The sequence below is a fragment of the Hydractinia symbiolongicarpus genome, chromosome 7 (assembly GCF_029227915.1).
Source record: "Hydractinia symbiolongicarpus strain clone_291-10 chromosome 7, HSymV2.1, whole genome shotgun sequence".
In the NCBI taxonomy this organism is placed as follows: domain Eukaryota; kingdom Metazoa; phylum Cnidaria; class Hydrozoa; order Anthoathecata; family Hydractiniidae; genus Hydractinia; species Hydractinia symbiolongicarpus.
This window is the reverse complement of record NC_079881.1, coordinates 9706905-9722091: the sequence shown is the minus strand read 5'-3', so window position 1 is coordinate 9722091 and position 15187 is coordinate 9706905. Positions and strand designations below refer to the sequence as shown.

At 48.1% G+C, this 15187-nt stretch overlaps 64 non-coding genes across 64 annotated transcripts; 13 read left to right on the top strand and 51 right to left on the bottom strand.

Moving 5' to 3' along the window:
- Positions 1–25: 25 nt before the first annotated feature.
- Positions 26–98, bottom strand: Trnai-uau (transfer RNA isoleucine (anticodon UAU)). Its single transcript has one exon. It is a non-coding gene; the product is annotated as a tRNA-Ile (tRNA).
- A 244-nt stretch (positions 99–342) lies between these two features.
- Positions 343–415, bottom strand: Trnav-aac (transfer RNA valine (anticodon AAC)). The gene has a single exon. It is a non-coding gene; the product is annotated as a tRNA-Val (tRNA).
- Positions 416–695: 280 nt separating this feature from the next.
- Positions 696–768, bottom strand: Trnav-aac (transfer RNA valine (anticodon AAC)). Its single transcript has one exon. It is a non-coding gene; the product is annotated as a tRNA-Val (tRNA).
- A 228-nt stretch (positions 769–996) lies between these two features.
- Trnai-uau (transfer RNA isoleucine (anticodon UAU)) lies at positions 997–1069 on the bottom strand. Its single transcript has one exon. It is a non-coding gene; the product is annotated as a tRNA-Ile (tRNA).
- A 244-nt stretch (positions 1070–1313) lies between these two features.
- Positions 1314–1386, bottom strand: Trnav-aac (transfer RNA valine (anticodon AAC)). Its single transcript has one exon. It is a non-coding gene; the product is annotated as a tRNA-Val (tRNA).
- Positions 1387–1614: 228 nt separating this feature from the next.
- Trnai-uau (transfer RNA isoleucine (anticodon UAU)) lies at positions 1615–1687 on the bottom strand. Its single transcript has one exon. It is a non-coding gene; the product is annotated as a tRNA-Ile (tRNA).
- A 131-nt stretch (positions 1688–1818) lies between these two features.
- Trnaq-cug (transfer RNA glutamine (anticodon CUG)) lies at positions 1819–1890 on the bottom strand. Its single transcript has one exon. It is a non-coding gene; the product is annotated as a tRNA-Gln (tRNA).
- Positions 1891–1930: 40 nt separating this feature from the next.
- Positions 1931–2003, bottom strand: Trnav-uac (transfer RNA valine (anticodon UAC)). The gene has a single exon. It is a non-coding gene; the product is annotated as a tRNA-Val (tRNA).
- Positions 2004–2547: 544 nt separating this feature from the next.
- On the bottom strand, positions 2548–2620 carry Trnav-aac (transfer RNA valine (anticodon AAC)). The gene has a single exon. It is a non-coding gene; the product is annotated as a tRNA-Val (tRNA).
- A 544-nt stretch (positions 2621–3164) lies between these two features.
- Positions 3165–3237, bottom strand: Trnav-aac (transfer RNA valine (anticodon AAC)). The gene has a single exon. It is a non-coding gene; the product is annotated as a tRNA-Val (tRNA).
- A 432-nt stretch (positions 3238–3669) lies between these two features.
- On the bottom strand, positions 3670–3741 carry Trnaq-cug (transfer RNA glutamine (anticodon CUG)). Its single transcript has one exon. It is a non-coding gene; the product is annotated as a tRNA-Gln (tRNA).
- A 40-nt stretch (positions 3742–3781) lies between these two features.
- Positions 3782–3854, bottom strand: Trnav-aac (transfer RNA valine (anticodon AAC)). Its single transcript has one exon. It is a non-coding gene; the product is annotated as a tRNA-Val (tRNA).
- Positions 3855–3945: 91 nt separating this feature from the next.
- Positions 3946–4018, top strand: Trnav-cac (transfer RNA valine (anticodon CAC)). The gene has a single exon. It is a non-coding gene; the product is annotated as a tRNA-Val (tRNA).
- A 268-nt stretch (positions 4019–4286) lies between these two features.
- On the bottom strand, positions 4287–4358 carry Trnaq-cug (transfer RNA glutamine (anticodon CUG)). The gene has a single exon. It is a non-coding gene; the product is annotated as a tRNA-Gln (tRNA).
- Positions 4359–4398: 40 nt separating this feature from the next.
- On the bottom strand, positions 4399–4471 carry Trnav-uac (transfer RNA valine (anticodon UAC)). Its single transcript has one exon. It is a non-coding gene; the product is annotated as a tRNA-Val (tRNA).
- Positions 4472–4562: 91 nt separating this feature from the next.
- Trnav-cac (transfer RNA valine (anticodon CAC)) lies at positions 4563–4635 on the top strand. The gene has a single exon. It is a non-coding gene; the product is annotated as a tRNA-Val (tRNA).
- Positions 4636–5015: 380 nt separating this feature from the next.
- On the bottom strand, positions 5016–5088 carry Trnav-aac (transfer RNA valine (anticodon AAC)). The gene has a single exon. It is a non-coding gene; the product is annotated as a tRNA-Val (tRNA).
- Positions 5089–5179: 91 nt separating this feature from the next.
- Trnav-cac (transfer RNA valine (anticodon CAC)) lies at positions 5180–5252 on the top strand. Its single transcript has one exon. It is a non-coding gene; the product is annotated as a tRNA-Val (tRNA).
- Positions 5253–5520: 268 nt separating this feature from the next.
- On the bottom strand, positions 5521–5592 carry Trnaq-cug (transfer RNA glutamine (anticodon CUG)). Its single transcript has one exon. It is a non-coding gene; the product is annotated as a tRNA-Gln (tRNA).
- A 40-nt stretch (positions 5593–5632) lies between these two features.
- Trnav-aac (transfer RNA valine (anticodon AAC)) lies at positions 5633–5705 on the bottom strand. The gene has a single exon. It is a non-coding gene; the product is annotated as a tRNA-Val (tRNA).
- A 91-nt stretch (positions 5706–5796) lies between these two features.
- Positions 5797–5869, top strand: Trnav-cac (transfer RNA valine (anticodon CAC)). The gene has a single exon. It is a non-coding gene; the product is annotated as a tRNA-Val (tRNA).
- Positions 5870–5933: 64 nt separating this feature from the next.
- Trnam-cau (transfer RNA methionine (anticodon CAU)) lies at positions 5934–6006 on the bottom strand. Its single transcript has one exon. It is a non-coding gene; the product is annotated as a tRNA-Met (tRNA).
- Positions 6007–6137: 131 nt separating this feature from the next.
- On the bottom strand, positions 6138–6209 carry Trnaq-cug (transfer RNA glutamine (anticodon CUG)). The gene has a single exon. It is a non-coding gene; the product is annotated as a tRNA-Gln (tRNA).
- A 40-nt stretch (positions 6210–6249) lies between these two features.
- Positions 6250–6322, bottom strand: Trnav-aac (transfer RNA valine (anticodon AAC)). The gene has a single exon. It is a non-coding gene; the product is annotated as a tRNA-Val (tRNA).
- A 91-nt stretch (positions 6323–6413) lies between these two features.
- Positions 6414–6486, top strand: Trnav-cac (transfer RNA valine (anticodon CAC)). Its single transcript has one exon. It is a non-coding gene; the product is annotated as a tRNA-Val (tRNA).
- A 64-nt stretch (positions 6487–6550) lies between these two features.
- Trnam-cau (transfer RNA methionine (anticodon CAU)) lies at positions 6551–6623 on the bottom strand. Its single transcript has one exon. It is a non-coding gene; the product is annotated as a tRNA-Met (tRNA).
- Positions 6624–6754: 131 nt separating this feature from the next.
- Positions 6755–6826, bottom strand: Trnaq-cug (transfer RNA glutamine (anticodon CUG)). The gene has a single exon. It is a non-coding gene; the product is annotated as a tRNA-Gln (tRNA).
- Positions 6827–6866: 40 nt separating this feature from the next.
- Trnav-aac (transfer RNA valine (anticodon AAC)) lies at positions 6867–6939 on the bottom strand. Its single transcript has one exon. It is a non-coding gene; the product is annotated as a tRNA-Val (tRNA).
- A 91-nt stretch (positions 6940–7030) lies between these two features.
- Positions 7031–7103, top strand: Trnav-cac (transfer RNA valine (anticodon CAC)). Its single transcript has one exon. It is a non-coding gene; the product is annotated as a tRNA-Val (tRNA).
- A 64-nt stretch (positions 7104–7167) lies between these two features.
- Positions 7168–7240, bottom strand: Trnam-cau (transfer RNA methionine (anticodon CAU)). Its single transcript has one exon. It is a non-coding gene; the product is annotated as a tRNA-Met (tRNA).
- Positions 7241–7371: 131 nt separating this feature from the next.
- Trnaq-cug (transfer RNA glutamine (anticodon CUG)) lies at positions 7372–7443 on the bottom strand. The gene has a single exon. It is a non-coding gene; the product is annotated as a tRNA-Gln (tRNA).
- Positions 7444–7483: 40 nt separating this feature from the next.
- Trnav-aac (transfer RNA valine (anticodon AAC)) lies at positions 7484–7556 on the bottom strand. Its single transcript has one exon. It is a non-coding gene; the product is annotated as a tRNA-Val (tRNA).
- Positions 7557–7647: 91 nt separating this feature from the next.
- Positions 7648–7720, top strand: Trnav-cac (transfer RNA valine (anticodon CAC)). The gene has a single exon. It is a non-coding gene; the product is annotated as a tRNA-Val (tRNA).
- Positions 7721–8100: 380 nt separating this feature from the next.
- Trnav-uac (transfer RNA valine (anticodon UAC)) lies at positions 8101–8173 on the bottom strand. The gene has a single exon. It is a non-coding gene; the product is annotated as a tRNA-Val (tRNA).
- Positions 8174–8264: 91 nt separating this feature from the next.
- Positions 8265–8337, top strand: Trnag-ccc (transfer RNA glycine (anticodon CCC)). The gene has a single exon. It is a non-coding gene; the product is annotated as a tRNA-Gly (tRNA).
- Positions 8338–8401: 64 nt separating this feature from the next.
- On the bottom strand, positions 8402–8474 carry Trnam-cau (transfer RNA methionine (anticodon CAU)). Its single transcript has one exon. It is a non-coding gene; the product is annotated as a tRNA-Met (tRNA).
- A 243-nt stretch (positions 8475–8717) lies between these two features.
- On the bottom strand, positions 8718–8790 carry Trnav-aac (transfer RNA valine (anticodon AAC)). Its single transcript has one exon. It is a non-coding gene; the product is annotated as a tRNA-Val (tRNA).
- Positions 8791–8881: 91 nt separating this feature from the next.
- On the top strand, positions 8882–8954 carry Trnav-cac (transfer RNA valine (anticodon CAC)). The gene has a single exon. It is a non-coding gene; the product is annotated as a tRNA-Val (tRNA).
- Positions 8955–9018: 64 nt separating this feature from the next.
- On the bottom strand, positions 9019–9091 carry Trnam-cau (transfer RNA methionine (anticodon CAU)). Its single transcript has one exon. It is a non-coding gene; the product is annotated as a tRNA-Met (tRNA).
- Positions 9092–9222: 131 nt separating this feature from the next.
- On the bottom strand, positions 9223–9294 carry Trnaq-cug (transfer RNA glutamine (anticodon CUG)). The gene has a single exon. It is a non-coding gene; the product is annotated as a tRNA-Gln (tRNA).
- Positions 9295–9334: 40 nt separating this feature from the next.
- Trnav-uac (transfer RNA valine (anticodon UAC)) lies at positions 9335–9407 on the bottom strand. The gene has a single exon. It is a non-coding gene; the product is annotated as a tRNA-Val (tRNA).
- A 91-nt stretch (positions 9408–9498) lies between these two features.
- On the top strand, positions 9499–9571 carry Trnag-ccc (transfer RNA glycine (anticodon CCC)). The gene has a single exon. It is a non-coding gene; the product is annotated as a tRNA-Gly (tRNA).
- A 64-nt stretch (positions 9572–9635) lies between these two features.
- Trnam-cau (transfer RNA methionine (anticodon CAU)) lies at positions 9636–9708 on the bottom strand. Its single transcript has one exon. It is a non-coding gene; the product is annotated as a tRNA-Met (tRNA).
- A 243-nt stretch (positions 9709–9951) lies between these two features.
- On the bottom strand, positions 9952–10024 carry Trnav-aac (transfer RNA valine (anticodon AAC)). Its single transcript has one exon. It is a non-coding gene; the product is annotated as a tRNA-Val (tRNA).
- A 91-nt stretch (positions 10025–10115) lies between these two features.
- Positions 10116–10188, top strand: Trnav-cac (transfer RNA valine (anticodon CAC)). Its single transcript has one exon. It is a non-coding gene; the product is annotated as a tRNA-Val (tRNA).
- Positions 10189–10252: 64 nt separating this feature from the next.
- Positions 10253–10325, bottom strand: Trnam-cau (transfer RNA methionine (anticodon CAU)). Its single transcript has one exon. It is a non-coding gene; the product is annotated as a tRNA-Met (tRNA).
- A 131-nt stretch (positions 10326–10456) lies between these two features.
- Positions 10457–10528, bottom strand: Trnaq-cug (transfer RNA glutamine (anticodon CUG)). The gene has a single exon. It is a non-coding gene; the product is annotated as a tRNA-Gln (tRNA).
- Positions 10529–10568: 40 nt separating this feature from the next.
- On the bottom strand, positions 10569–10641 carry Trnav-uac (transfer RNA valine (anticodon UAC)). Its single transcript has one exon. It is a non-coding gene; the product is annotated as a tRNA-Val (tRNA).
- A 91-nt stretch (positions 10642–10732) lies between these two features.
- Positions 10733–10805, top strand: Trnag-ccc (transfer RNA glycine (anticodon CCC)). Its single transcript has one exon. It is a non-coding gene; the product is annotated as a tRNA-Gly (tRNA).
- A 64-nt stretch (positions 10806–10869) lies between these two features.
- On the bottom strand, positions 10870–10942 carry Trnam-cau (transfer RNA methionine (anticodon CAU)). The gene has a single exon. It is a non-coding gene; the product is annotated as a tRNA-Met (tRNA).
- Positions 10943–11185: 243 nt separating this feature from the next.
- On the bottom strand, positions 11186–11258 carry Trnav-aac (transfer RNA valine (anticodon AAC)). The gene has a single exon. It is a non-coding gene; the product is annotated as a tRNA-Val (tRNA).
- A 91-nt stretch (positions 11259–11349) lies between these two features.
- On the top strand, positions 11350–11422 carry Trnav-cac (transfer RNA valine (anticodon CAC)). The gene has a single exon. It is a non-coding gene; the product is annotated as a tRNA-Val (tRNA).
- Positions 11423–11486: 64 nt separating this feature from the next.
- On the bottom strand, positions 11487–11559 carry Trnam-cau (transfer RNA methionine (anticodon CAU)). The gene has a single exon. It is a non-coding gene; the product is annotated as a tRNA-Met (tRNA).
- Positions 11560–11690: 131 nt separating this feature from the next.
- Positions 11691–11762, bottom strand: Trnar-ccu (transfer RNA arginine (anticodon CCU)). Its single transcript has one exon. It is a non-coding gene; the product is annotated as a tRNA-Arg (tRNA).
- A 40-nt stretch (positions 11763–11802) lies between these two features.
- Trnav-aac (transfer RNA valine (anticodon AAC)) lies at positions 11803–11875 on the bottom strand. Its single transcript has one exon. It is a non-coding gene; the product is annotated as a tRNA-Val (tRNA).
- Positions 11876–12303: 428 nt separating this feature from the next.
- Trnam-cau (transfer RNA methionine (anticodon CAU)) lies at positions 12304–12376 on the bottom strand. The gene has a single exon. It is a non-coding gene; the product is annotated as a tRNA-Met (tRNA).
- Positions 12377–12507: 131 nt separating this feature from the next.
- Trnaq-cug (transfer RNA glutamine (anticodon CUG)) lies at positions 12508–12579 on the bottom strand. The gene has a single exon. It is a non-coding gene; the product is annotated as a tRNA-Gln (tRNA).
- A 41-nt stretch (positions 12580–12620) lies between these two features.
- Positions 12621–12693, bottom strand: Trnav-aac (transfer RNA valine (anticodon AAC)). Its single transcript has one exon. It is a non-coding gene; the product is annotated as a tRNA-Val (tRNA).
- A 544-nt stretch (positions 12694–13237) lies between these two features.
- Trnav-aac (transfer RNA valine (anticodon AAC)) lies at positions 13238–13310 on the bottom strand. Its single transcript has one exon. It is a non-coding gene; the product is annotated as a tRNA-Val (tRNA).
- A 481-nt stretch (positions 13311–13791) lies between these two features.
- Positions 13792–13864, bottom strand: Trnav-aac (transfer RNA valine (anticodon AAC)). The gene has a single exon. It is a non-coding gene; the product is annotated as a tRNA-Val (tRNA).
- A 545-nt stretch (positions 13865–14409) lies between these two features.
- On the bottom strand, positions 14410–14482 carry Trnav-aac (transfer RNA valine (anticodon AAC)). The gene has a single exon. It is a non-coding gene; the product is annotated as a tRNA-Val (tRNA).
- A 228-nt stretch (positions 14483–14710) lies between these two features.
- Positions 14711–14783, bottom strand: Trnam-cau (transfer RNA methionine (anticodon CAU)). The gene has a single exon. It is a non-coding gene; the product is annotated as a tRNA-Met (tRNA).
- A 131-nt stretch (positions 14784–14914) lies between these two features.
- Positions 14915–14986, bottom strand: Trnaq-cug (transfer RNA glutamine (anticodon CUG)). Its single transcript has one exon. It is a non-coding gene; the product is annotated as a tRNA-Gln (tRNA).
- Positions 14987–15026: 40 nt separating this feature from the next.
- Positions 15027–15099, bottom strand: Trnav-aac (transfer RNA valine (anticodon AAC)). Its single transcript has one exon. It is a non-coding gene; the product is annotated as a tRNA-Val (tRNA).
- Between the last annotated feature and the right edge of the window lie 88 nt (positions 15100–15187).

Below are 15187 nucleotides of genomic sequence, written 5' to 3'. Positions count from 1 at the left end.
GATTCACTGCGGCTTTTAAAAGCCTTGCCCTGTGTGAGGATCGAACTCACGACCTTCAGAATATAAGACTGACGCGCTGCCTACTGCGCTAACAAGGCACTGTGCCCTAATCCGATGCATTTCAGAAGAACGTTGTTATTACAATGTTTTCTTGCAAATGACTAAAATATTTGAAGTGCCGTTGCTTCCAAACGCCCAATAGGTGCTTCCGAGGCACAACTAACGGCACAGGTTCCACCGAGACTTGACCTCGGATCGCAGGATTCAGAGTCCTGAGTGCTAACCATTACACCATGGAACCTACAGAGGCTCTTCCGAGGTTCGCTTCGCGGAAAACATCAATGATTCCGCCCGGGCTCAAACCGGGGACCTTGCGCGTGTTAAGCGCACGTGATAACCACTACACCACGGAATCTGGCAACTAACAAGCGTCATGTTTTTGCTTTTTTCTCTAGCTATTTTAGCCTTGTATTGCTTTCCTTCGTCATAGGTTCCAAAATTCATTGGATTCCGTAGTGTAGCGGTTATCACGTGCGCTTCACACGCGCAAGGTCCCCGGTTCGAGCACGGGCGGAATTATTGTTCAGTTGCTAGTTTTGTAATAGGCGTCAAACATTTGATTCACTGCGGCTTTTAAAAGCCTTGCCCTGTGTGAGGATCGAACTCACGACCTTCAGATTTCGCGGAAACATCAATGATTCCGCCCGGGCTCGAACCGGGGACCTTGCGCGTGTTAAGCGCACGTGATAACCACTACACTACGGAATCTGGCAACTAACAAGCGACATGTTTTTGCTTTTTTCTCTAGCTGTTTTAGCCTTGTATTGCTTTCCTTCGTCATCGGTTCCAAAATTCATTGGATTCCGTAGTGTAGCGGTTATCACGTGCGCTTCACACGCGCAAGGACTCCGGTTCGAGCCCAGGCGGAATCATTATTGAGTTGCTAGTTTTGTAATAGGCGTCAAACATTTGATTCACTGCGGCTTTTAAAAGCCTTGCCCTGTGTGAGGATCGAACTCACGACCTTCAGATTATAAGACTGACGCGCTGCCTACTGCGCTAACAAGGCACTGTGCCCTAATCCGATGCATTTCAGAAGAACGTTGTTATTACAATGTTTTCTTGCAAATGACTAAAATATTTGAAGTGCCGTTGCTTCCAAACGCCCAATAGGTGCTTCCGAGGCACAACTAACGGCACAGGTTCCACCGAGACTTGACCTCGGATCGCAGGATTCAGAGTCCTGAGTGCTAACCATTACACCATGGAACCTACAGAGGCTCTTCCGAGGTTCGCTTCGCGGAAAACATCAATGATTCCGCCCGGGCTCAAACCGGGGACCTTGCGCGTGTTAAGCGCACGTGATAACCACTACACCACGGAATCTGGCAACTAACAAGCGACATGTTTTTGCTTTTTTCTCTAGCTATTTTAGCCTAGTATTGCTTTCCTTCGTCATCGGTTCCAAAATTCATTGGATTCCGTAGTGTAGCGGTTATCACGTGCGCTTCACACGCGCAAGGACTCCGGTTCGAGCCTGGGCGGAATCATTATTGAGTTGCTAGTTTTGTAATAGGCGTCAAACATTTGATTCACTACGGCTTTTAAAAGCCTTGCCCTGTGTGAGGATCGAACTCACGACCTTCAGATTATAAGACTGACGCGCTGCCTACTGCGCTAACAAGGCACTGTGCCCTAATCCGATGCATTTCAGAAGAACGTTGTTATTACAATGTCTTCTTGCAAATGACTAAAATATTTGAAGTGCCGTTGCTTCCAAACGCCCAATAGGTGCTTCCGAGGCACAACTAACGGCACAGGTTCCACCGAGACTTGAACTCGGATCGCAGGATTCAGAGTCCTGAGTGCTAACCATTACACCATGGAACCTACAGAGGCTCTTCCGAGGTTCGCTTCGCGGAAACATCTATGATTCCGCCTGGGCTCGAACCGGGGATATTGCGCGTGTAAAGCGCACGTGATAACCACTACACTACGGAATCTGGCAACTAACAAGCGACATGTTTTTGCTTTTTTCTCTAGCTATTTTAACCTTGTTTTGCTTTCCTTCGTCATAAGTTCCAAAATTCATTGGATTCCGTAGTGTAGAGGTTATCACGTGCGCTTCACACGCGCAAGGTCCCCGGTTCGAGCACGGGCGGAATCATTGCTCAGTTGCTAGTTTTGTAATAGGCGTCAAACATTTGATTCCCTGCGGCTTTTAAAAGCCTTGCCCTGTGTGAGGATCAAACTCACGATCTTCAGATTATGAGACTGACGCGCTGCCTACTGCGCCAACAAGGCACTGTGCCCTAATCCGATGCTTTTCAGATGAACGGTGTTATTACAATGTCTTCTTGCAAATGACTAAAATATTTGAAGTGCTGTTGCTTCCAAACGCCCAATAGGTGCTTCCGAGGCACAACTAACGGCACAGCTTCCACCGAGACTTGAACTCGGATCGCAGGATTCAGAGTCCTGAGTGCTAACCATTACACCATGGAACCTACAGAGGCTCTTCCGAGGTTCGCTTCGCGGAAACATCAATGATTCCGCCCGGGCTCGAACCGGGGACCTTGCGCGTGTTAAGCGCACGTGATAACCACTACACTACGGAATCTGGCAACTAACAAGCGACATGTTTTTGCTTTTTTCTCTAGCTATTTTAGCCTAGTATTGCTTTCCTTCGTCATCGGTTCCAAAATTCATTGGATTCCGTAGTGTAGCGGTTATCACGTGCGCTTCACACGCGCAAAGTCCCCGGTTCGAGCCCAGGCGGAATCATTGTTGAGTTGCTAGTTTTTTAATAGGCGTCAAACATTTGATTCACTGCGGCTTTTAAATGCCTTGACCTGTGTGAGGATCGAACTCACGAACTTCAGATTATGAGACTGACGCGCTGCCTGCTGCGCTAACAAGGCAGTGTGCCCTAATCCGATGCATTTCAGAAGAACGTTGTTATTACAATGTCTTCTTGCTAATGACTAAAATATTTCAAGTGCCGTTGCTTCCAAACGCCCAATAGGTGCTTCCGAGGCACAACTAACGGCACAGGTTCTACCGAAACTTGACCTCGGATCGCAGGATTTAGAGTCCTGAGTGCTAACCATTACACCATGGAACCTACAGAGGCTCTTCCGAGGTTCGCTTCGCGGAATCATCAATGATTCCGCCCGGGCTCGAACCGGGGACCTTGCGCGTGTTAAACGCACGTGATAACCACTACACTACGGAATCTGGCAACTAACAAGCGACAAGTTTTTGCTTTTTTCTCTAGCTATTTTAGCCTTGTATTGCTTTCCTTCGTCATCGGTTCCAAAATTCATTGGATTCCGTAGTGTAGCGGTTATCACGTGCGCTTCACACGCGCAAGGTCTCCGGTTTGAGCCCGGGCGGAATCATTGTTGAGTTGCTAGTTTTGTAATAGGCGTCAAACATTTGATTCACTGCGGCTTTTAAAAGCCTTGCCCTGTGTGAGGATGGAACTCACGACCTTCAGATTATGAGAATGACCTGATGCCTACTGCACTAACAAGGCGCTGTGCCCGAATCCGATGCATTTCAGAAGAACGTTGTTATTACAATGTCTTCTTGCAAATGACTAAAATATTTGAAGTGCCGTTGCTTCCAAACGCCCAATAGGTGCTTCCGAGGCACAACTAACGGCACAGGTTCCACCGAGACTTGAACTCGGATCGCAGGATTCAGAGTCCTGAGTGCTAACCATTACACCATGGAACCTACAGAGGCTCTTCCGAGGTTCGCTTCGCGGAAACATCAATGATTCCGCCCGGGCTCGAACCGGGGACCTAGCGCGTGTTAAGCGCACGTAATAACCACTACACTACGGAATCTGGCAACTAAAAAGCGACATGTTTTTGCTTTTTTCTCTAGCTATTTTAGCCTTGTATTGCTTTCCTTCGTCATAGGTTCCAAAATTCATTGGATTCCGTAGTGTAGCGGTTATCACGTGCGCTTCACACGCGCAAGGTCCCCGGTTCGAGGCCGGGCGGAATCATTGTTGAGTTGCTAGTTTTGTAATAGGCGTCAAACATTTGATTCACTGCGGCTTTTAAAAGCCTTGCCCTGTGTGAGGATCGAACTCACGACCTTCAGACTATGAGACTGACGCGCTGCCTACTGCGCTAACTAGGCACTGTGCCCTAATCTGATGCATTTCAGAAGAACGTTGTTATTACAATGTCTTCTTGCAAATGACTAAAATATTTGAAGTGCCGTTGCTTCCAAACGCCCAATAGGTGCTTCCGAGGCACAAATAACGGCACAGATTCCACCGAGACTTGAACTCGGATCGCAGGATTCAGAGTCCTGAGTGCTAACCATTACACCATGGAACCTACAGAGGCTCTTCCGAGGTTCGCTTCGCGGAAACATCTATGATTCCGCCCGGGCTCGAACCGGGGATCTTGCGCGTGTAAAGCGCACGTGATAACCACTACACTACGGAATCTGGCAACTAACAAGCGACATGTTTTTGCTTTTTTCTCTAGCTATTTTAGCCTTGTATTGCTTTCCTTCGTCATAGGTTCCAAAATTCATTGGATTCCGTAGTGTAGCGGTTATCACGTGCGCTTCACACGCGCAAGGTCCCCGGTTCGAGCCCGGGCGGAATCATTGTTAAGTTGCTAGTTTTGTTATAGGCGTCAAACATTTGATTCACTGCGGCTTTTAAAAGCCTTGCCCTGCGTGAGGATCGAACTCACGACCTTCAGATTATGAGACTGACGCGCTGCCTACTGTGCTAACAAGGCACTGTGCCCTAATCCGATGCATTTCAGATAAACGTTGTTATTATAATGTCTTCTTGCAAATGACTAAAATATTTGAAGTGCCGTTGCTTCCAAACGCCCAATAGGTGCTTCCGAGGCACAACTAACGGCACAGGTTCCACCGAGTCTTGAACTCGGATGGCAGGATCCAGAGTCCTGAGTGCTAACCATTACACCATGGAACCTACAGAGGCTCTTCCGAGGTTTGCTTCGCGGAAACATCAATGATTCTGCCCGGGCTCGAACCAGGGACCTTGAGCGTGTTAAGCGCACGTGATAACCACTACACTACGGAATCTGGCAACTAACAAGCGACATGTTTTTGCTTTTTTTTCTAGCTGTTTTAGCCTTGTATTGCTTTCTTTCGTCATCGGTTCCAAAATTCATTGGATTCCGTAGTGTAGCGGTTATCACGTGCGCTTCACACGCGCAAGGTCCCCGGTTCGAGCCCGGGCGGAATCATTGTTGCGTTGCTAGTTTTGTAATAGGCGTCAAACATTTGATTCACTGCGGCTTTTAAAAGCCTTGCCCTGTGTGAGGATCGAACTCACGACCTTCAGACTATGAGACTGACGCGCTGTCTACTGCGCTAACAAGGCACTGTGCCCTAATCCGATGCATTTCAGAAGAAGGTTGTTATTACAATGTCTTCTTGCAAATGACTAAAATATTTGAAGTGCCGTTGCTTCCAAACGCCCAATAGGTGCTTCCGAGGCACAAATAACGGCACAGGTTCCACCGAGACTTGAACTCGGATCGCAGGATTCAGAGTCCTGAGTGCTAACCATTACACCATGGAACCTACAGAGGCTCTTCCGAGGTTCGCTTCGCGGAAACATCAATGATTCCGCCCGGGGTCGAACCGGGGACCTTGCGCGTGTTAAGCGCACGTGATAACCACTACACTACGGAATCTGGCAACTAACAAGCGACATGTTTTTGCTTTTTTGTCTAGCTGTTTTAGCCTTGTATTGCTTTCCTTCGTCATCGGTTCCAAAAATCATTGGATTCCGTAGTGTAGCGGTTATCACGTGCGCTTCACACGCGCAAGGTCCCCGGTTCGAGCCCGGGCGAAATCATTGTTGAGTTGCTAGTTTTGTAATAGGCGTCAAACATTTGATTCACTGCGGCTTTTAAAAGCCTTGCCCTGTGTGAGGATCGAACTCACGACCTTCAGATTATGAGACTGACGCGCTGCCTACTGCGCTAACAAGGCACTGTGCCCTAATCCGATGCATTTCAGAAGAACGTTGTTATTACAATGTCTTCTTGCAAATGACTAAAATATTTGAAGTGCCGTTGCTTCCAAACGCCCAATAGGTGCTTCCGAGGCACAAATAACGGCACAGGTTCCACCGAGACTTGAACTCGGATCGCAGGATTCAGAGTCCTGAGTGCTAACCATTACACCATGGAACCTACAGAGGCTCTTCCGAGGTTCGCTGCGCGGAAACATCAATGATTCCGCCCGGGGTTGAACCGGGGACCTTGCGCGTGTTAAGCGCACGTGATAACCACTACACTACGGAATCTGGCAACTAACAAGCGACATGTTTTTGCTTTTTTGTCTAGCTGTTTTAGCCTTGTATTGCTTTCCTTCGTCATCGGTTCCAAAAATCATTGGATTCCGTAGTGTAGCGGTTATCACGTGCGCTTCACACGCGCAAGGTCCCCGGTTCGAGCCCGGGCGAAATCATTGTTGAGTTGCTAGTTTTGTAATAGGCGTCAAACATTTGATTCACTGCGGCTTTTAAAAGCCTTGCCCTGTGTGAGGATCGAACTCACGACCTTCAGATTATGAGACTGACGCGCTGCCTACTGCGCTAACAAGGCACTGTGCCCTAATCCGATGCATTTCAGAAGAACGTTGTTATTACAATGTCTTCTTGCAAATGACTAAAATATTTGAAGTGCCGTTGCTTCCAAACGCCCAATAGGTGCTTCCGAGGCACAACTAACGGCACAGGTTCCACCGAGACTTGAACTCGGATCGCAGGATTCAGAGTCCTGAGTGCTAACCATTACGCCATGGAACCTACAGAGGCTCCTCCGAGGTTCGCTTCGCGGAAACGTCAATGATTCCGCCCGGGCTCGAACCGGGGACCTTGCGCGTGTTAAGCGCACGTGATAACCACTACACTACGGAATCTGGCAACTAACAAGCGACATGTTTTTGCTTTTTTGTCTAGCTGTTTTAGCCTTGTATTGCTTTCCTTCGTCATCGGTTCCAAAAATCATTGGATTCCGTAGTGTAGCGGTTATCACGTGCGCTTCACACGCGCAAGGTCCCCGGTTCGAGCCCGGGCGAAATCATTGTTGAGTTGCTAGTTTTGTAATAGGCGTCAAACATTTGATTCACTGCGGCTTTTAAAAGCCTTGCCCTGTGTGAGGATCGAACTCACGACCTTCAGATTATGAGACTGACGCGCTGCCTACTGCGCTAACAAGGCACTGTGCCCTAATCCGATGCATTTCAGAAGAACGTTGTTATTACAATGTCTTCTTGCAAATGACGAAAATATTTGAAGTGCCGTTGCTTCCAAACGCCCAATAGGTGCTTCCGAGGCACAACTAACGGCACAGGTTCCACCGAGACTTGAACTCGGATCGCAGGATTCAGAGTCCTGAGTGCTAACCATTACGCCATGGAACCTACAGAGGCTCCTCCGAGGTTCGCTTCGCGGAAACGTCAATGATTCCGCCCGGGCTCGAACCGGGGACCTTGCGCGTGTTAAGCGCACGTGATAACCACTACACTACGGAATCTGGCAACTAACAAGCGACATGTTTTTGCTTTTTTCTCTAGCAGTTTTAGCCTTGTATTGCTTTCCTTCGTCATCGGTTCCAAAATTCATTGGATTCCGTAGTGTAGCGGTTATCACGTGCGCTTCACACGCGCAAGGTCCCCGGTTCGAGCCCGGGCGGAATCATTGATGAGTTGCTAGTTTTGTAATAGGCGTCAAACATTTGATTCACTGCGGCTTTTAAAAGCCTTGTCCTGCGTGAGGATCGAACTCACGACCTTCAGATTATGAGACTGACGCGCTGCCTACTGCGCTAACAAGGCACTGTGCCCTAATCCGATGCATTTCAGAAGAACGTTGTTATTACAATGTCTTCTAGCAAATGACTAAAATATTTGAAGTGCCGTTGCTTCCAAACGCCCAATAGGTGCTTCCGAGGCACAACTAACGGCACAGGTTCCACCGAGACTTGAACTCGGATCGCAGGACTCAGAGTCCTGAGTGCTAACCATTACACCATGGAACCTACAGAGGCTCTTCCGAGGTTCGCTTCGCGGAAACATCTATGATTCCGCCCGGGCTCGAACCGGGGATCTTGCGCGTGTAAAGCGCACGTGATAACCACTACACTACGGAATCTGGCAACTAACAAGCGACATGTTTTTGCTTTTTTCTCTAGCTATTTTAGCCTTGTATTGCTTTCCTTCGTCATAGGTTCCAATAGTCATTGGATTCCGTAGTGTAGCGGTTATCACGTGCGATTCCCACGCGCAAGGTCCCCGGTTCGAGCACGGGCGGAATCATTGTTCAGTTGCTAGTTTTGTAATAGGCGTCAAACATTTGATTCACTGCGGCTTTTAAAAGTCTTGCCCTGTGTGAGGATCGAACTCACGACCTTCAGATTATGAGACTGACGCGCTGCCTACTGCGCTAACAAGGCACTGTGCCCTAATCCGATGCATTTCAGATGAACGTTGTTATTACAATGTCTTCTTGCAAATGACTAAAACATTTGAAGTGCCGTTGCTTCCAAACGCCCAATAGGTGCTTCCGAGGCACAACTAACGGCACAGGTTCCACCGAGACTTGAACTCGGATCGCAGGATTCAGAGTCCTGAGTGCTAACCATTACACCATGGCACCTACAGAGGCTGTTCCGAGGTTCGCTTCGCGGAAACATCAATGATTCCGCCCGGGCTCGAACCGGGGACCTTGCGCGTGTTAAGCACACGTGATAACCACTACACTACGGAATCTGGCAACTAACAAGCGACATGTTTTTGCTTTTTTCTCTAGCTATTTTAGCCTTGTATTGCTTTTCTTCGTCATAGGTTCCAAAATTCATTGGATTCCGTAGTGTAGCGGTTATCACGTGCGCTTCACACGCGCAAGGTCTCCGGTTCGAGCCCGGGCGGAATCATTATTGAGTTGCTAGTTTTGTAATAGGCGTCAAACATTTGATTCACTGCGGCTTTTAAAAGCCTTGCCCTGTGTGAGGATCGAACTCACGACCTTCAGATTATGAGACTGACGCGCTGCCTACTGCGCTAACAAGGCACTGTGCCCTAATCCGATGCATTTCAGAAGAACGTTGTTATTACAATGTCTTCTTGCAAATGACTAAAATATTTGAAGTGCCGTTGCTTCCAAACGCCCAATAGGGGCTTCCGAGGCACAACTAACGGCACAGGTTCCACCGAGACTTGAACTCGGATCGCAGGATTCAGAGTCCTGAGTGCTAACCATTACACCATGGAACCTACAGAGGCTCTTCCGAGGTTCGCTTCGCGGAAACATCAATGATTCCGCCCGGGCTCGAACCGGGGACCTTGCGCGTGTAAAGCGCACGTGATAACCACTACACTACGGAATCTGGCAACTAACAAGCGACATGTTTTTGCTTTTTTCTCTAGCTATTTTAGCCTTGTATTGCTTTCCTTCGTCATAGGTTCCAAAATTCATTGGATTCCGTAGTGTAGCGGTTATCACGTGCGATTCCCACGCGCAAGGTCCCCGTTTCGAGCACGGGCGGAATCATTGTTCAGTTGCTAGTTTTGTAATAGGCGTCAAACATTTGATTCACTGCGGCTTTTAAAAGTCTTGCCCTGTGTGAGGATCGAACTCACGACCTTCAGATTATGAGACTGACGCGCTGCCTACTGCGCTAACAAGGCACTGTGCCCTAATCCGATGCATTTCAGATGAACGTTGTTATTACAATGTCTTCTTGCAAATGACTAAAATATTTGAAGTGCCGTTGCTTCCAAACGCCCAATAGGTGCTTCCGAGGCACAACTAACGGCACAGGTTCCACCGAGACTTGAACTCGGATCGCAGGATTCAGAGTCCTGAGTGCTAACCATTACACCATGGCACCTACAGAGGCTCTTCCGAGGTTCGCTTCGCGGAAACATCAATGATTCCGCCCGGGCTCGAACCGGGGACCTTGCGCGTGTTAAGCGCACGTGATAACCACTACACTACGGAATCTGGCAACTAACAAGCGACATGTTTTTGCTTTTTTCTCTAGCTATTTTAGCCTTGTATTGCTCTTCTTCGTCATAGGTTCCAAAATTCATTGGATTCCGTAGTGTAGCGGTTATCACGTGCGCTTCACACGCGCAAGGTCTCCGGTTCGAGCCCGGGCGGAATCATTATTGAGTTGCTAGTTTTGTAATAGGCGTCAAACATTTGATTCACTGCGGCTTTTAAAAGCCTTGCCCTGTGTGAGGATCGAACTCACGACCTTCAGATTATGAGACTGACGCGCTGCCTACTGCGCTAACAAGGCACTGTGCCCTAATCCGATGCATTTCAGAAGAACGTTGTTATTACAATGTCTTCTTGCAAATGACTAAAATATTTGAAGTGCCGTTGCTTCCAAACGCCCAATAGGGGCTTCCGAGGCACAACTAACGGCACAGGTTCCACCGAGACTTGAACTCGGATCGCAGGATTCAGAGTCCTGAGTGCTAACCATTACACCATGGAACCTACAGAGGCTCTTCCGAGGTTCGCTTCGCGGAAACATCAATGATTCCGCCCGGGCTCGAACCGGGGACCTTGCGCGTGTAAAGCGCACGTGATAACCACTACACTACGGAATCTGGCAACTAACAAGCGACATGTTTTTGCTTTTTTCTCTAGCTATTTTAGCCTTGTATTGCTTTCCTTCGTCATAGGTTCCAAAATTCATTGGATTCCGTAGTGTAGCGGTTATCACGTGCGATTCCCACGCGCAAGGTCCCCGTTTCGAGCACGGGCGGAATCATTGTTCAGTTGCTAGTTTTGTAATAGGCGTCAAACATTTGATTCACTGCGGCTTTTAAAAGTCTTGCCCTGTGTGAGGATCGAACTCACGACCTTCAGATTATGAGACTGACGCGCTGCCTACTGCGCTAACAAGGCACTGTGCCCTAATCCGATGCATTTCAGATGAACGTTGTTATTACAATGTCTTCTTGCAAATGACTAAAATATTTGAAGTGCCGTTGCTTCCAAACGCCCAATAGGTGCTTCCGAGGCACAACTAACGGCACAGGTTCCACCGAGACTTGAACTCGGATCGCAGGATTCAGAGTCCTGAGTGCTAACCATTACACCATGGCACCTACAGAGGCTCTTCCGAGGTTCGCTTCGCGGAAACATCAATGATTCCGCCCGGGCTCGAACCGGGGACCTTGCGCGTGTTAAGCGCACGTGATAACCACTACACTACGGAATCTGGCAACTAACAAGCGACATGTTTTTGCTTTTTTCTCTAGCTATTTTAGCCTTGTATTGCTCTTCTTCGTCATAGGTTCCAAAATTCATTGGATTCCGTAGTGTAGCGGTTATCACGTGCGCTTCACACGCGCAAGGTCTCCGGTTCGAGCCCGGGCGGAATCATTATTGAGTTGCTAGTTTTGTAATAGGCGTCAAACATTTGATTCACTGCGGCTTTTAAAAGCCTTGCCCTGTGTGAGGATCGAACTCACGACCTTCAGATTATGAGACTGACGCGCTGCCTACTGCGCTAACAAGGCACTGTGCCCTAATCCGATGCATTTCAGAAGAACGTTGTTATTACAATGTCTTCTTGCAAATGACTAATATATTTGAAATGCCGTTGCTTCCAAACGCCCAATAGGTGCTTCCGAGGCACAACTAACGGCACAGGTTCCACCGAGACTTAAACTCGGATCGCAGGATTAGGAGTCCTGAGTGCTAACCATTACACCATGGAACCTACAGAGGCTCTTCCGAGGTTCGCTTCGCGGAAACATCTATGATTCCACCCGGGCTCGAACCGGGGACCTTGCGCGTGTTAAGCGCACGTGATAACCACTACACTACGGAATCTGGCAACAAACAAGCGACATGTTTTTGCTTTTTTCTCTAGCTATTTTAGCCTTGTATTGCTTTCCTTCGTCATCGGTTCCAAAATTCATTGGATTCCGTAGTGTAGCGGTTATCACGTGCGCTTCACACGCGCAAGGTCCCCGGTTCGAGCACGGGCGGAATCATTGTTCAGTTGCTAGTTTTGTAATACACTACGGAATCTGGCAACTAACAAGCGACATGTTTTTGCTTTTTTCTCTAGCTGTTTTAGCCTTGTATTGCTTTCCTTCGTCATCGGTTCCAAATTCATTGGATTCCGTAGTGTAGCGGTTATCACGTGCGCTTCACACGCACAAGGTCTCCGGCTCGAGCCCAGGCGGAATCATTATTGAGGTGCTAGTTTTGTAATAGGCGTCAAACATTTGATTCACTGCGGCTTCTAAAAGCCTTGCCCTGTGTGAGGATCGAACTCACGACCTTCAGATTATGAGACTGACGCGCTGCCTACTGCGCTAACAAGGCACTGTGCCCTAATCCGATGCATTTCAGATGAACGTTGTCATTACAATGTTTTCTTGCAAATGACTATAATATTTGAAGTGCCGTTGCTTCCAAACGCCCAATAGGTGCTTCCGAGGCACAACTAACGGGACAGGTTCCACCGAGACTTGAACTCGGATCGCAGGATTCAGAGTCCTGAGTGCTAACCATTACACCATGGAACCTACAGAGGCTCTTCCGAGGTTCGCTTCGCGGAAAACATCAATGATTCCGCCTGGGCTCGAACCGGGGACCTTGCGCGTGTTAAGCGCACGTGATAACCACTACACTACGGAATCTGGCAACTAACAAGCGACATGTTTTTGCTTTTTTCTCTAGCTGTTTTAGCCTTGTATTGCTTTCCTTCGTCATCGGTTCCAAAATTCATTGGATTCCGTAGTGTAGCGGTTATCACGTGCGCTTCACACGCGCAAGATCCCCGGTTCGAGCCGGGGCGGAATCATTGTTGAGTTGCTAGTTTTGTAATAGGCGTCAAACATTTGATTCCCTGCGGCTTTTAAAAGCCTTGCCCTGTGTGAGGATCAAACTCACGATCTTCAGATTATGAGACTGACGCGCTGCCTACTGCGCCAACAAGGCACTGTGCCCTAATCCGATGCTTTTCAGATGAACGTTGTTATTACAATGTCTTCTTGCAAATGACTAAAATATTTGAAGTGCTGTTGCTTCCAAACGCCCAATAGGTGCTTCCGAGGCACAACTAACGGCACAGCTTCCACCGAGACTTGAACTCGGATCGCAGGATTCAGAGTCCTAAGTGCTAACCATTACACCATGGAACCTACAGAGGCTCTTCCGAGGTTCGCTTCGCGGAAACATCAATGATTCCGACCGGGCTCGAACCGGGGACCTTGCGCGTGTTAAGCGCACGTGATAACCACTACACTACGGAATCTGGCAACTAACAAGCGACATGTTTTTGCTTTTTTCTCTAGCTATTTTAGCCTTGTATTGCTTTCCTTCGTCATAGGTTCCAAAATACATTGGATTCCGTAGTGTAGCAGTTATCACGTGCGCTTCACACGCGCAAAGTCCCCGGTTCGAGCACGGGCGGAATCATTGTTCAGTTGCTAGTTTTGTAATACACTACGGAATTTGGCAACTAACAAGCGTCATGTTTTTGCTTTTTTCTCTAGCTATTTTAGCCTTGTATTGCTTTCCTTCGTCATAGGTTCCAAAATTCATTGGATTCCGTAGTGTAGCGGTTATCACGTGCGCTTCACACGCGCAAGGTCCCCGGTTCGAGCACGGGCGGAATTATTGTTCAGTTGCTAGTTTTGTAATAGGCGTCAAACATTTGATTTACTGCGGCTTTTAAAAGCCTTGCCCTGTGTGAGGATCGAACTCACGACCTTCAGATTTCGCGGAAACATCAATGATTCCGCCCGGGCTCGAACCGGGGACCTTGCGCGTGTTAAGCGCACGTGATAACCACTACACTACGGAATCTGGCAACTAACAAGCGACATGTTTTTGCTTTTTTCTCTAGCTGTTTTAGCCTTGTATTGCTTTCCTTCGTCATCGGTTCCAAAATTCATTGGATTCCGTAGTGTAGCGGTTATCACGTGCGCTTCACACGCGCAAGGACTCCGGTTCGAGCACGGGCGGAATCATTGTTCAGTTGCTAGTTTTGTAATAGGCGTCAAACATTTGATTCACTGCGGCTTTTAAAAGCCTTGCCCTGTGTGAGGATCGAACTCACGACCTTCAGATTATGAGACTGACGCGCTGCCTACTGCGCTAACAAGGTACTGTGCCCTAATCCGATGCATTTCAGATGAACGTTGTTATTACAATGTTTTCTTGCAAATGACTATAATATTTGAAGTGCCGTTGCTTCCAAACGCCCAATAGGTGCTTCCGAGGCACAACTAACGGCACATGTTCCACCGAGACTTGACCTCGGATCGCAGGATTCAGAGTCCTGAGTGCTAACCATTACACCATGGAACCTACAAAGGCTCTTCCGAGGTTCGCTTCGCGGAAAACATCAATGATTCCGCCCGGGTTCAAACCGGGGACCTTGCGCGTGTTAAGCACACGTGATAACCACTACACTACGGAATCTGGCAACTAACAAGCGACATGTTTTTGCTTTTTTCTCTAGCTGTTTTAGCCTTGTATTGCTTTCCTTCGTCATCGGTTCCAAAATTCATTGGATTCCGTAGTGTAGCGGTTATCACGTGCGCTTCACACGCGCAAGATACCCGGTTCGAGCCCAGGCGGAATCATTGTTGAGTTGCTAGTTTTGTAATAGGCGTCAAACATTTGATTCACTGCGGCTTTTAAAAGCCTTGCCCTGTGTGAGACTCGAACTCACGACCTTCAGATTATGAGACTGACGCGCTGCCTACTGCGCTAACAAGGCACTGTGCCCTAATCCGATGCATTTCAGAAGAACGTTGTTATTACAATGTCTTCTTGCAAATGACTAAATTATTTGAAGTGCCGTTGCTTCCAAACACCCAATAGGTGCTTCCGAGGCACAAATAACGCCACAGGTTCCACCGAGACTTGAACTCGGATCGCAGGATTCAGAGTCCTGAATGCTAACCATTACACCATGGAACCTACAGAGGCTCTTCCGAGGTTCGCTTCGCGGAAACATCAATGATTCCGCTCGGGCTCGAACCGGGGACCTTGCGCGTGTTAAGCGCACGTGATAACCACTACACTACGGAATCTGGCAACTAACAAGCGACATGTTTTTGCTTTTTTCTCTAGCTGTTTTAGCCTAGTATTGCTTTCCTTCGTCATCGGTTCCAAAATTCA